The 14,062-nt window shown below is 49.1% G+C and overlaps 1 long non-coding RNA gene across 1 annotated transcript; it reads right to left on the bottom strand.

The window, feature by feature from the left end:
- Positions 1 to 6,607: 6,607 nt before the first annotated feature.
- LOC149125345 (uncharacterized) lies at positions 6,608 to 13,196 on the bottom strand. The gene is made up of 3 exons (XR_016236997.1): positions 13,121 to 13,196; positions 9,987 to 10,378; positions 6,608 to 9,032 (listed from the first exon to the last, which is right to left on the bottom strand). It is a non-coding gene; the product is annotated as an uncharacterized LOC149125345 (long non-coding RNA).
- Between the last annotated feature and the right edge of the window lie 866 nt (positions 13,197 to 14,062).

Genomic DNA, 14,062 nt, shown 5'->3' with positions numbered 1-14,062 from the left:
AATTCTCTCTCTCCAATGAATAAACACCACAGTAAGAATGAAAGGCCTGGAGTTACAAACACCAGGAGGCTGTGGTCCCGGAGAGCGCCCCCTGCCGCCCGGGCTCCGCAGCCCCGCGGCCTCCTCCAGGGGCCCGGCCCTTCCCGCCCTCCCGGGAGCTGTGGGCGCGGCTCCCGCATCCTCCTCCCGAGGAGCGGCGTCCTGAGCCTGGGGCCGGCGCCCGTCCTCCTGGAACCCTGTCCCTCGGCGCGGGGTCCGCCCCGCGTCCGCGTTTCCCTGTCTTCTCCTCTGACTCCGGTTCCGGAAGGCGGCCCTCAAGTGACCCCTCACCGCTGTCCTGTTCCGGAGCCCTGGCGCGGGGTCCTCCATTGTCCACAGCTCTGTTCTGAAGCGGGTCCGCATCCGGGTTCCCCAGGGGGGCGGCAGCCCCCAGGGCCCTCGCGGCCTGCAGGCCGGGCTGGGGGTCATCGATGGCGCCCTCGGGGCGCAGGGGCCTGGGCTGTGTGAGGGGCTGAGGGCAACGGGCGGGTGGGCGGGGCTTGCGGAGGGCGAGAAAGCGCCGGGCCGCGCGGCGGTGGGCGTGGCCTGTGGGAGCCCAAGGTCTGGTGCGGGGTTGTCCCGCGTGTCCGTGTCCCCGCCCTTCCCAGCTGTGTGGGAGCTGACGGAGGAGCGGGTGCGTGGCGCTGTGGCCTGTGGGGTTTCCCCTCTGTGGATTTAATGATCGCTCTGCCACCTCGAGCTCTGGCTTCCGTTCTCTCTGGGGGTCCCGCCCCTTCCTCCCTTGCCCGTGGACCACTCTTCCCGGGGTCTCTCTGGCCCGGATCCTGAGGGAGCAGCAGAGTCCGGAGGAGAAACCAGCGTTGCCCTGGGGCAGCTCTTTGTGTCCTCTCTGCCCTGGCCCCTCGCTGAGCTGCTGTTGCCGTCAGGCTGTGGTGCCCTGAACTTCAGCGTGTGTGTGTGCGCATGTGCGTCCACGCACTTTCCTCACGGAAATGTATTGATTAAGAAGTGATTAGTCCCTGACCCCAGTCACCAGTGCCATAAACCACAGCATGGGTCCCGTTATTTCCCTGTTACATGCGTTGATTGGGGAGTTGGGATCACACGTGGGGACTTAACCCACTGCACCGCCCTGTGCGGGCTCCGTCATCAATGTTGTTAAAGACGCAGCAGGTACAGAGCACAGTGCAGAGGCAGGGTGGAGCCATGAATGAGGAACCTGCTGGAGGCTGTATTTAAAAGACTGCTGTGGCCAGCGCAGCAGCTCGATAGGTTAATCCTCTGCTTGCAGCGCCGACACCCCGGGTTCTAGGCCAGGTCAGTGCTTGGGCCCTGCACCAGCAAGGGAGACCAGGAGAAGCACCTGGATCCTCGCTTCGGATCAGCGCGGTGCATCGGCCTTAGCGGCCATTTGGGGGGTGAACCAACGGAGGGAAGACCTTTCTCTCTCTCTCACTGTCCACTCTGCCTGTCAAAAAATAATAAATAAAAATTTTAAAAAAAGAATAAAAATCCTCTAAAAAACAAAAAGCCTGCTGCCTGTTGTCAGGGCAATTCCTGGGGACCCGATGTGCAGAGTGCAGACATCCCTGTGAGGTCCAGGGTGCAAACCCGCCCTTTGGGAGCCCCCTCTGCCCGCTCATCTCAGCTGCTGCTGTCCCCAGAGCCCTCTCAGAAGTTGGAGGAGTGACCCCCTGTCGCTCCCCCTCTTCATGGATGAACGACACTAAACCCTGCCTAGGCCTCATATCCCAGTCACAGCACCATTATGTCGCTCCCCCTCTTTGTGGAGGAACGACACAGGACCCTGCGCTGTTCTTTCGTCTGCTCGGCCCTCCCCGGGTTTGCTGCTGGTTCTTCCCGGGTTGGCTACCGACCCTTCCACCTCCGTGGAAGGGCAGTTCCCCCTGGCCACATTCCCCACTTCCGCGGGGGAGCGGCACACCGCCGGCCGGCTCTCTCGGGGGCTGCACAGGTGTTCCTTCAGATAGATGTTCCCGGTGCATGTTGTCTCTCTCCTCCTTTATAGTCCTCTTCCACCAATCCCAACTCTGCTACCCACACTCCAAGTACGCTGCTCTCCTCCAATTAGGAGCAGGTCCTGCAGTTTATTGGTTGAACTGGAGGCAGCTGCGTAGAAGCTGTTTCCTCCTCTCCCAGCGCCATATTGTGGGAGAGCAGATGCATAGAATAAGTCTTAATTCCAGTAACTTAGTCTAGTCCGAGTTGCTCCCCACAACCCCGCAAGTGCCCACGGGGAAGCTCAGCTTCCCAGAGTTTCATGGAGGTTGCTAGGGCTGGGTGCTTTGAAAATGCAACATGGTGTGCTTTTCCTGTTGTTTTCCTGTGGCCTCCAGGACTGGGTTAGACCTGGGGCCTGGAGAGGGATGGGGGACAGGAAACCCAGCTCACAGCAGGCATGGAGTCCCTGTGTCTCTGTGGCTGTCCTGGAGTGCAGAGGGGGAGGGAGGGGCATGCTCATCAGGAGAATCCTGGAGGCCCGGGAAGAGCCCTCAGCACACAGCTGCCTCAGAGAGAACCGCTGGCCTCTTCCTTCTCTTTCTTGCTAGGCAGGGAACAGAATTGGAGTCTGGCTGAGCTTGTCTGAAATCCACTGTGTGAAGGCGACAGTCATTGTCCAGAGGATCTTCAGGGACCCATTACACCAGGAACTGGAGACAGGAAGAAGGCACGAGTGCACTCAGACAGACCAGCAGGCACTGCAGCCCCCAATTGGAGGACACCTGAGCCCACCCTGAGTGACAGACCCTGTGCTGCACAGGTGACACCACTGGCCCTAGGAACTAGACACTGCCCGTGGACAGGGTTCTGCTGTCCCTGGACACTGTGAGGATCTTGAGATGAGCTGTAATTATGTTACAGGAGCCAGCATGAATTTTCGAGTGCCTGCTCCTTGGGTCTCTCCTTTCACATCAAGAGCTGGTGTCACTGTTTCAGAATGGCCAGTCCATGGAGATCTTCCTACATGGTGGATCCAGGGAAACTGAGAAAGCAGGTGTGGGGCCCTCAGTGTTCAGAACGCAGGACATTCATCACACATGGGAAGGGGTTTGGCAACAGCATGTCCTTGGTTGGACAAAACAGCCTGAGGTGGCCAACTCTGCAGGAGGCCTTCTGCAGACAAGTAGAAATACAACCCCAAAGGTGCCCACACATGTCTGTGAACAACCTGTCCCCAGAACATCAAGTACTTGGGTTCCTGCTACCCACACAGGGAGACCTGGATTGAATTCCCTGCTCCTGACTTTGGCCCCAGTCCAGCCAGGCAGTTGCACACATTCGAGGACTGAAACTGAGGGTGGCAGTACTCTCTGTGTCTCTCCCTCTCAAACAACTAGTTTCTGTGATGGAGCAGTGGTTTACTAGCCTAAGCATTCGCCTGGAATGGCAGCATCCTATATGGACACCTGTTCGAATCCTGGTTGCTCTTCCTCTGATCCTGCTCTCTGCTATGGCCTGGGAAGGCAGTAGAAGATGGTCCAAGTCCTTGGGCTCCTGCACTCATGTGGGAGACACAGAAAAAACTACTGGTTTATGGCTTCAGATTGGCCCAGCTCTGGCCGTGGTTTCCAATTGGGAAGTGAACCAGTGATTGGAAGGCCTTCTCTCTGTCTGCCTCTCCATGATAATTCTCTTTGGTTCAAACTCTGCCACCCGGGCCCAGGAGGGTGGCAGCATTATCCCAAACATTTCCAGAGCCTTTACTGCTGGTCAGTGCAGTGTCCCATGGCTTCTGTCTTGCCTGTCAGCCTGGGGAACAGATGCAGGAGCCCGATTATCTTGGAATCCCCTTCAGGGTCACCTTCATTCTTCTTGACAAAAACTGCATGTTGTCAACTGACGCCCTGCATTACTCCATCCTCTCCATCCAGGAAGGCCGTCAGCCCACTTTCATTTCAAAACCATTCCGCTCACCCTTGGTGAAACCTGCAGATTCTGTCCATGTCATACAAGCCTCTTTTTCAAGGCACAGCCTAGCCACACCCTGGTGTTCTCTTCCAGAACACATTTCATTTGTTGTAATATGGATAGACTCAACTTTCCAAATCTTCAAATTCTAGTTTCTTTTTGTTCAGAATTCCCAGAAATTAAATTCTCTTTTTGGACGTTACTATAAAGAGTCAGATGGCCATTGGCCAGTGCTGTGACATAGAAGCCTAAGTCCCCACCTGCAGTGTCGGCATCACGTATGGGCACCATTTCAAGTCCAAGCTGCTCCACTTCTTATCCAACTCCATGCTAAGGTGCCTGGAAATTAAGCGGAAGTTGGACCACTTGCTTGGACCCCACACACATCTGGAAGGAGCTCCTGGCTCCTGGCTCCTGGCTTTGGCCTGACCCTGCCCTAGCTATTGGGGATTGACCCAGCAGCTGACAATCTCTCTCCCAGTATGTCTGTATCTCTCCCTTTCAAATAAATTCTTTTGAAACACTGCCAGAAGGCAAGCCCCTGAATCAGCACTTCGCTGAGAATTCACCTCCATTTAATGTCCAGTTTCATTCCTGGCAAGTTATACCTTCTAGAAAAATGCCAGAAACCAAGTTCCCTGCCTCTTACAAACAAGGTTCACCTTGTTCCTGGTCTTCAATCACATCTATTCCTCATTTCCACTGCAGACCTCACCAAAATCCCCATTCCCATCCATAGCTCAGTGTGCATCTGAAAATGCCTCCAGTGGGGACCTGTTCCCCAGGGGCAAAGCTGCTTCTGTACTTGCAGGATTCATTAGACCTGCACCTCAAGTCTCAGGCCAATACTCTGTGTCTGGTGAGACCCTGCGAGGACTTATGGAATATGGACAGTTGTCCATGAAGCTCTGTGTCAGATGGGGTCTGGGATCACTTGCAGGCACTAAAGTCACCATTGCTAAAGTCCTGTACATAAATGGGTAGCATTTGCATTGGACCAAATATTCTCCCATATGTTTTCAGTTGTCCCTAAATATCTTATTATACCTAAAGAGACTATGATGTAAATGGTATACTGTGTGTAGAAGAATTCAAGGGGAAAAAGATGGTATATGGACAGTACAGATGCATTCTTTTTCAATTCTCAAAATCACTGCGAATGGAACCTGCACTTGTGGTCCCTGGATCCCAAGGGCATCATGGGATAAGGCACTGTGTCATGTGGTCATGTAGGCTAGGAAGTCCCAAGACCTGCTGGCAGATGGCTGGCCTTCCAGGAGAGACACTTGGATTCTGGCCTGGAGTCCCAAGTGCAGGAATGGAAACATTCAAGGCAGCCAGGAGGTTTCCCTGAATTTGCAGGCGTTTGGGGAGTGAACCAGTAGGTGGAAGGTATTTCTCTCTCTCTCTCCACCCCAGCACCACCACCTCCCTCTCCCTTTTCTCCCACTGTTCATCCTCTGCCTCTTCACTGTAATGCTGCTTTTCAATAAACTTTTTTTTTTAAAGAAGGCAGGTGCTGACATCGTGGGACCCTGGGTAAAGCCATCAATATGACAGCGGCTTCCATGTCAGAGTGCCTGGTTCAAGACCCAGCTGCTTCTAAGCCATATTTCCTGTAGTAATGGGAGGAAGCAGATGGCTCAAGTTGTTGGATTCCTTATTTCAGCCCAGTTTAGCCGTGGCTGCCGCAGGCATTTGAGATGTGAATCAGATGGTACATCTCTGTGTGTGTGTTTCATTCTATCTAGCTCTCCCTCTCTCTTATGTTTGCCTTGCAGATAAATAAATCAGTCTCTTTAAATATTGGAAAACCTGGTTATGGCACTGTGGTATAGTGGGCTTTGCCTCCACCTACAGTGCCTGCTTCCCATGTGGACTCTGGTTCAAGACCCGACTGTTCCTCTTCTGATCCGGCTCTCTGCTATAGCTTGAGAAAAGCAATCTACTTCATATATAAATAGAGAGAGAGAGAGAGAGAGAGAGAGAGAGAGAGAGATACAAGGGTAAAACATCGGCACACCCAATATGAGATGTAATGTATTATAACACTGAAATTAAAAAATCCAAGTGATAGAGAAAAAAATGCAATGGTATGGGCTAACAGGATATTTGCAATAACATTCCACGTTGGGGTGAGAATGCTTTTGAACTACAGAATGCCAGGATCCAGTCTTCAGGAAGAATTCTATTAAAAATCTAGTATTAGACTTGAATATAATAACTGACACAGGCATGAATGGTTAACGCATGGTAAAATTGTTAAAGGAAGGCCATTTTCAAACAGGAGATTTATACATCTTCCAAGCAGCACTCTCCAAAGTGTTTTATTTCAACTCTGAAATTTTATTATCCAAAGTGTATGATTTTTACAGAACAAAAGTAAAAGCAGGTATCAAAATCAGCAAAGAGTTTGTAAAATTTCTGCAGAGAGTTTCACCTAACTTAGGGCTGGTGAAAGTGGTATCCAAGGAAAAACCTAGATGACTGCTGATTTGTCTCTTGGCATAAATTACCAGGTGGTTTGTTCTGGAGGTTCTGAATAACTTGTCATCATCAGTGGTCAGTTGTTGAGAACCAATTCGAGTTGTCAAACAAAGCAAAAAAAATTTTTACATTTTTTTGGTTGCATTGTGGCATTTTACTGAAGCGGCATTTATTTTTTTCTTCTTAGTAATTTCTTTTTGTTTTGAAATTTTTTCTTTTCTTTTTAGCATTTTCTTATTTAGAAAGATAACTAACTGAAATAGCATTGTACCTTGTTTCCTTAGTATTGCTTTTTATGTTTTAAGTTTGAAATTTTGCAAAGTTGTTAAATTTTATTAATTTGGCATTTTCTCCATTAAGTGAAACAGTGAATAGGAATGGCATTTTACACTTGTCTGAATAATTGCTTTTCTCTTTTGTCATTTGTAAAGTATAATCATTTTTAAATTTAAAATTTTTTTAGCATTTTTGTATTTACAAAAACACTGAACTGAAATGGAGTTTTACTTTTTTTGCTGAGTTTAAATTTTTGAAATAAATTTAATTTATATATATTTCTAAATTTTTCCTATTTAAAAAGTTACTAAAATGAAGTGGCATTTTAATTTTCCTATTACTATTTTCCTATTTTTTGTTTTTTTATTGTTTTTAAAGTTTTTAAAATATTTAATTTTAAGTTTTTCAGTATTTTTCTTTCAAAAACACATAAGTGACATTTTTTCTAATTTTTTCTTTTTAAATTTTTTAACAATTTTTAAAATTTTTTTAATCTTTCCTTTTAAAAAAACAAGCAGTACAATTTTTCTTTTCTATTTTTACTTAAATTTTTTTTTCTTTTCAAATTTTTAAATTTTTTTTGGAATGTTTCTTTTTATAAACACTTAACTAAAACAGGGAATACATGTCGGGACTTAAATCTAAATTTTTGAGATTCCAGTTACACTCCTGGACACTGGAGACACTTCTGGGCCTGGACAGCGATATCTTAATGAGAAGTTGTAGATTTTAGGAGCCCAAGATGTGCTGACAGGGTGTCTAAGGCAGCTGTTACACTGAGAGGAGGCACACTCAGGTGGAAACATAATTCCCTCCCTAGGATCCCAATTTTCATGAAAGGAAAACAATTGTGTCATCACAGGCATGACAGACAGTGGAAGTAAGAATGGTAGCTGTGAGAAACAGGTCCACCACAGGGCAGCGGTGCCATTGGCTCGGTTTGTTCTTGGACCAGGAACAACTACTAAGCAGCAGGAGTCCAGAATCTTCAAGGACTCGGTTTTCCATGACAAGGGTGGGGGGGGCAGGCATATGGCCCCTCCTCATCCTGCAGCTGCCTCAGGCCGGCAGGAACACGGCCTTGCTGTTTGCTGGGGCTCTGGATACCTTGGCCCACATCCTGCATCAGGAGCCCCCAGTTCTCCTGCAACACTGAGTGGAGTTGGCAGGACCAGCAGCTGTAAGACATGAGCGTCCTCGTGACGAGGTCCTGCCCGCATCTGTGCTGCCTGACTCTGGACATGGAGAGAGGAGTGTTCAGAGAGGTGTCTGGTTCCTTGATGCAGGCTCAGTCCACCTCGCCCACCTGGGCCCTCCCGGCCACACTGCTGCATTCATCACCATGAACTTGCTGTTATCACGCCCATCAATGGCCACCTCCTGGGTTGATGACCGGACGTCCGCCAGGCTGCTGCTCACTCCCTTTTTGCTCAGGCTCTGAGGGGTCACCCTCTCCACAGTTGTTAGGATACAGAGGAAGGAGCACATCTTTAGGATGTACAGCTCAACAGACAGCTTTCACCCACTGACCGATGCCAGGGTCAGGGGACCTGATGGGCACACAAGATGTTCTCTGCCTCCTGTGGGGATGTGGGAGGGAGCACACAGCACTCCCTGCATCGGGTGCTTGGCCAAAGAGTGAGGCTGAGTGTAAAATTGAGGAAAGCATCAGAGATCCTCAGGATGCAGACCCCGAGCCAGACACCTGGCCTGCGCCTTCACACAGTCAGCGTTCCCATCATGGAAGACAGCAGAAGGGGGAGATGGTTGGGGTTCAAAAGGAGGAAAGAGCCCCTTCCTGTCCTTTTGAGCCCCAAAGTCTCCTCCTCCTGCTGTCCTCTATGCGGATGCTGGCTGTGTGAAGGAGAGGGCCAGCTGTCTGGGTCAGGGTCCACATCCTGCAGAGTCCTATCCTCTCCTCTGCTCACATGCAGCCTTGTGCACAGGGCGCTGTGTCTCTGACACTGCCCACACCGAGCTCGCCCCATCCAAAGGCAGTGTGTGCCCAGGGTCCTATGCTGTTTGCTTCCAGCTCCTCCTGACCTCAGATCTCTACAGGAGGCAGTTGGAGAGGAGCCAGGTGGTGTTCTCTCCAGAGCAGCTGTGGAGTCAGGCCTGGGTCTCCTTAGGTGTTCACTCGGACTGGAGGTGGAAGACTGTGCCAGCTCTCAAGGAAGCAGCCTAGTGGATAAAAATAGCCGAGGGCAGTTCATGGTGTTGAAATTGTGTTCTTGGTGTTCTGGTTGCTGTTGAAGTGGAGCTCCTGTGTTAGATGTTTGGAAGAGGTGGGGATGTTACAATCAGCAATACTGTTCTGTCCTTCCAACTGTACTTGGGATCTGAAAGAGGGAGAGAAGAAAAATCAAAGGAGAGCTGGGTCAGGTCCAGGTGAGAGCTGAGCCTGCATCTGGGCCACAGTGGGGCAGAAGCCGGGCAACTCAATTCCAGTGGGGAGACTGGCTGAAGGGGAGCCCTGGGCTGCTGAGAGGGAAGTGGTAGCCAAATGAGCAGAGTCCTGCCCTGAACTCCAGCCCAGCTCTGCAGTGCTGGGGAACCAGGGCCCTTGGCCTCTCCTAACCAGGAGTGGGTGATGTCACCCCACTTCCTCCTGCTCTCTGGTGCATTAGAAATGGATTAGTTTTCTGCAGTAAGCAAAGAGAGCCGGGAGTGTAACCACAGCACAACTCATGTCAACAGAACAGACACCAAGTTTCTCTGAATATGACTCCACATCTAGTTACACCTAGGACCATTCTGCTGTGTGCCTAATAGCTCACTCACTCAACTGTGAATGGAACATTAACTTAAAACAGGCACTCCTCAGTCATCCTAGAGTTTCCCCATTGTTTTTTTTTCAGTTCCCCTAAGAAATTTTCTTTTTGAGAATATCCTGTTTGTATACCGGTCAGAGGGAAGGACAAACAGGTGAGAATGAGACCTAAGAATCTGCATTGGAAATCGGCCTAGGAATAAAATCAGATAAAATGTGATTGTTCAATGTATATTTCTCAACCCAATAGAGGACTTGCAATCAAGTGAGTGGATGGTGAACAGCATGTTTTAGGGAGAGAAGTTCAACTGTAAACATTTTAACTTGATTATGAGGGGAGGTATCCTATTTTGTGGGTCAGGTTTCTACATGACAAGGGTTTCTTACTGTATCTTCTATTTCAAATTATTGATCCAAACAGAGAGGTTACAGTTCTACCCTATCTGAACAAACAGAAATGAGCTATAATCTGTGCCCAGTGTAAGAAGGAACAAATACATCTAAGACACACACACAGGATTACCTCTGTCTAGGTGTGAAGGCCTAGGAATCTGAAGGTCAGTGCCCACATGTTGGTCTGTGGTTTTCCCTTCGTCTCCTGGTCAGGGAATCTCCATGCAAGGTGGCACTCCATGGGCTGTGGTTTTCCCTTCATCTCCTGGCCTGGGAATCGGCACGCAATCTTCCTCTCTGTGGGCTGTGGTTTGCCCTTCATCTCCAGGCCAGGGAACCTGCAGGCCAGTTCGCATTTCCTGGGCTTCCATTTTCCTTTGATAACATTTTCTTTTGGGGTACTTGGGACATCACTGGGGCTGATGCTATGACTCTCACACTTGCTGGTGATGGGATCTTCGTGAGGACCTCCCTCCAGCTGGGAACGGGTCTTCCTCTCAGGGGCAGCAACAAAACTCAGTTCTGAAATAGAACCACAGCCATCAGGATTGGTACTCATGCTCTCTCTCTGGCAGCCAGGCCTGCAGCAGAGGGACAACAAGTAAGGAAAGGGGCCCTGCACAGTCATGTCCAAAGTGGGAGATGAGATCTGCACAGACACTAAAATGTTTTCATTTGGGTTGATTTTATACATATTCACTTATAATTTATCAGTAGGCAAAAGTAATAAACATGGCTCAGAGGATCACAATATTCAACAAAGTGGGACTAATAAAACACACAGCTCTTAAGATTTTAGGGCACAGAAACCACACTGGATATCTGTTGAAGGTTTGGGGGGATGGAGCAGGATCATCTAACCTGGAGGGCATTGTAATGAGAGACAAGGACAGGGGACCATTCACAGCTGGAATGAACAACACTAGCACAAGAACACATGCATTTCATACATGCACATGCTTTGCTGAACATACACCAAGCACATCGACTCATAGGATATATGCCTTCAGTGCCTGTCATATAGATAATAATATATATGATGTGACCATCACTTTTCTGGTCAGTTGAAGGGGGAACCTAGTTACAGGCACCTGAAGAAGGGAGAGACAAGCTAGGGTGAAACACAAAAGTCAGGAAGAAATCCCAGGTGGGAGGTAAGGCATTGCTTTGGCCTAGCACACACATCTCCCTCCTGAGACAGTGTCTGTGCACTTGCCACCCTCCCCATGGCTGGCCAGCCCTGGCACTGGGTGTTTGAGACAAAGCCAGACAACCACTGGTCTGTGGCAAAGACAAGTTCAAGGCCTAACTGGGACCCTGTGTGCAAAAATTCCGAGGGGAGAGACCAGGAACTTTCAGGCCATGGGACACTCCTGAGCTGGAGTTCTATCTGAGAACCTCAATGAGGTGTTGACCCTGCTCAGCAACGAAGCACACCAACACCTTCCTAGTGGGAGATGTTGTGCAGGGCCTTTATAAGTTCTTGTTTGCAGACCAGAACTTTTCTACTGATATTTGAAATTCTCTCAACACAATTTGTTACAGAAGAAAAGTTTTAAGTATGAATACCCATAGCAGCCACATCGCTGGCATGTCTGCTGAAAACAAGTGGACTGAGCCTACAGACAAGGGGTAGGCCAAGGAGTGGTCTCTGATTGCAATGCACACAAGGTGGGGTGACCTGGGAGAGTGACCTTGTTGAGCCTCAGGATCCTCTCCCCAAGGTGGGGACAGAATCTCCACCAGGAGAGGTCCAGTGAGGGTTGCATGGATCAGGATGGCACAGGGTCTAGCACAGCACAGTTCCCCATGAGAGTGGCCTTCATAGCTGGGTGTGAATCGCTGTGTCCTGGGATGACTCTGCACATCTCTGTATGTCTGTACAGAGGAAAAGTGCATGGTCTCACCAAGAAAAGGTGCCTGCTGATCTATAGCACTGGGGGGACAACTGTCGTTGCCAATTCTACTGCAGAACACTGAGAAACATGGAAGGGCATCAGGATTTTTGCTTTTCCTACTGAATGATTTGATGAGTACAGGTGCCTCAAACCCCAAAAGATTCCTCCTGAAAGTGTAAAACCTCATCGAAGCTCAGATTCAAGGAAGTTGGACTTTTTCTCTGCCCCCCTATGAAGCCATACTCCAAGGCTCCTACTCAACAAGAGGCACTCTGCCTGTGATGACGTGAGGGACCTCTCAGCCTCACTCAGATACTGAATAGATTCCTGTCCTGGTACAAGGTTATGGAAGCTTTGTATGAGAATAAAATGCCAAGTTTAGACACTGGATTAAAACTACAGACCTCATATGAGCACAAATCAGTGCTGTGAAGCAGAAGATGAAAACCACACCATGGACACAGGTGTGGGACTGGACTGCTGTGGTTAGCACCAAGCTGCTTCAGAGAAAACAGAGTCTGCTGACTAAGGATACCCAGTATCAGATAACTAAGGAAACATTGCACAGACTGCCAAAGTTTCTTCCTGACTTTTGTGTTTCACCTTAGCTTGTCTCTCCCTTCTTCAGGTGCCTGTAACTAGGTTCCCCCTTCAACTGACCAGAAAAGTGATGGTCACATCATACATATTATTATCTATATGACAAGCACTGAAGGCATATATCCTATGAGTCGATGTGCTTGGTGTATGTTCAGCAAAGCATGTGCATGTATGAAATGCATGTGTTCTTGTGCTAGTGTTGTTCATTCCAGCTGTGCATGGTCCCCTGTCCTTGTCTCTCATTACAATGCCCTCCAGGTTAGATGATCCTGTTCTATCGCCCTGAGAAGTTTGGAGGATGCTGTTTACAATTGCAACTGGTGTTAAAATTAAGAACATCACAGTGACTTGTTCAAGAAGCCTCTCCAAGAGAGATGGTTGTGGCTTGGTGTTTGCCATCCTGCATTCCCATCCCATCCTTCCCTGTCTTGACGTCAAAATCTGCACCTCGAAAGTGGGCCTGGTGACAGCCAAGGGATTCCCCCATTTGATGACTATGAACAAATCCACCCAAGAGCCACATCCAGACTGAGATACATCCCCAGGGCCTGAGTGCACAGTGGTCTGTCTCACCCAACACAGGTGCACCAACCCAAGACTACAGAGGCCACCTGGGAGAGCAGTGGAGTGTTCCTGTTCACAATGAAGCACTCACTGTCTACAACAAGAGCAGAGCAGACAGGCTGTTTCTCCAGTGAGGACCAGGTGCTCCTAGTATGGGACCAGTCAGAAGCTTCCAGAAGAAGTGTAGGAGTCAAACACGTACCATGAGAGTCTTGTGAGACATCTTGATCTTCAATCTCTGGAATCTCCCTGATGAGACTGGAGGGAGGGAAAGGTGGGTGAGAAACATAAAGGGAACAGAAAGCCCCTTTCCAAGCTGTTCCAAAGAGGCAGCTTCCAGTAGTGGCTGGGCTGAGCAATGGGCCACCCACAACTTAGTCCCTATCTAGGAAAGACTGGCTTCTAATTCCCTAGTAGTCCATGCTACACTGTCTGCTCTGCCTCCGAGTTACCTGGAAGTGTATGTGACAACTTGCTCTTGTACCTCCACTTCGTGATATTGATTTTCTGCAAACAAATTCAGAGAGATTGACCAGGTTAAGCAGGTTTTCGGTCAGATATGGGTATCCAATGGCCACTACTACAAGGGGACAAATTGTTCTAGTGTGAGAACAGGAGACTGTGACAGAAATCCTCCAGGAGGACAAAATCAACATCAGGAGATGGCTTGTTGAGCCATCCTGGGCAAGGGGTCAAATCTCCCTGTTCACAGTTGGATCAGCATCTCAATAACCTCTGTCCAGAACCCTTAGAAACAGCCTGCAATGGTCCTCAGGGATTCTAAGCTCACAGCCCAAGAACTTCCTAGGAGGCAAACTGCAGTTGTCAGGCTGCTCTCATTAAAGGACCCAGGTTGCTGACTGTGAAGAGGAGGTAGAACACTGGGAGAGAGCTATGCATGGAGTCTGATGCCCTGGAATTGAAACCTGTTTGATGCCACACAGAATCTTGGCTATTCTAAGAGTTGCTCATGAATAATCTCCCTCTTGTCTATGGGAACAATACAAGCAATTCAAGAGCATGTATTTCTGGATGAACTCTTCCCTAGTGAATTCATCTTCAAATGGAAATGCCATTGAGAATATGAATGACAGAGATGCCTATATGGATGCTGTGGCCTGGACAAGCATGGATGTCAAAGGGC

This window comes from Oryctolagus cuniculus, chromosome 7 (assembly GCF_051225735.1).
Source record: "Oryctolagus cuniculus isolate XC-2025 breed Fujian yellow rabbit chromosome 7, ASM5122573v1, whole genome shotgun sequence".
Taxonomy (NCBI): Eukaryota; Metazoa; Chordata; class Mammalia; order Lagomorpha; family Leporidae; genus Oryctolagus; species Oryctolagus cuniculus.
The sequence above is the reverse complement of the archived record's forward strand: the minus strand, read 5'-3'. Positions and strand labels throughout refer to the sequence as shown.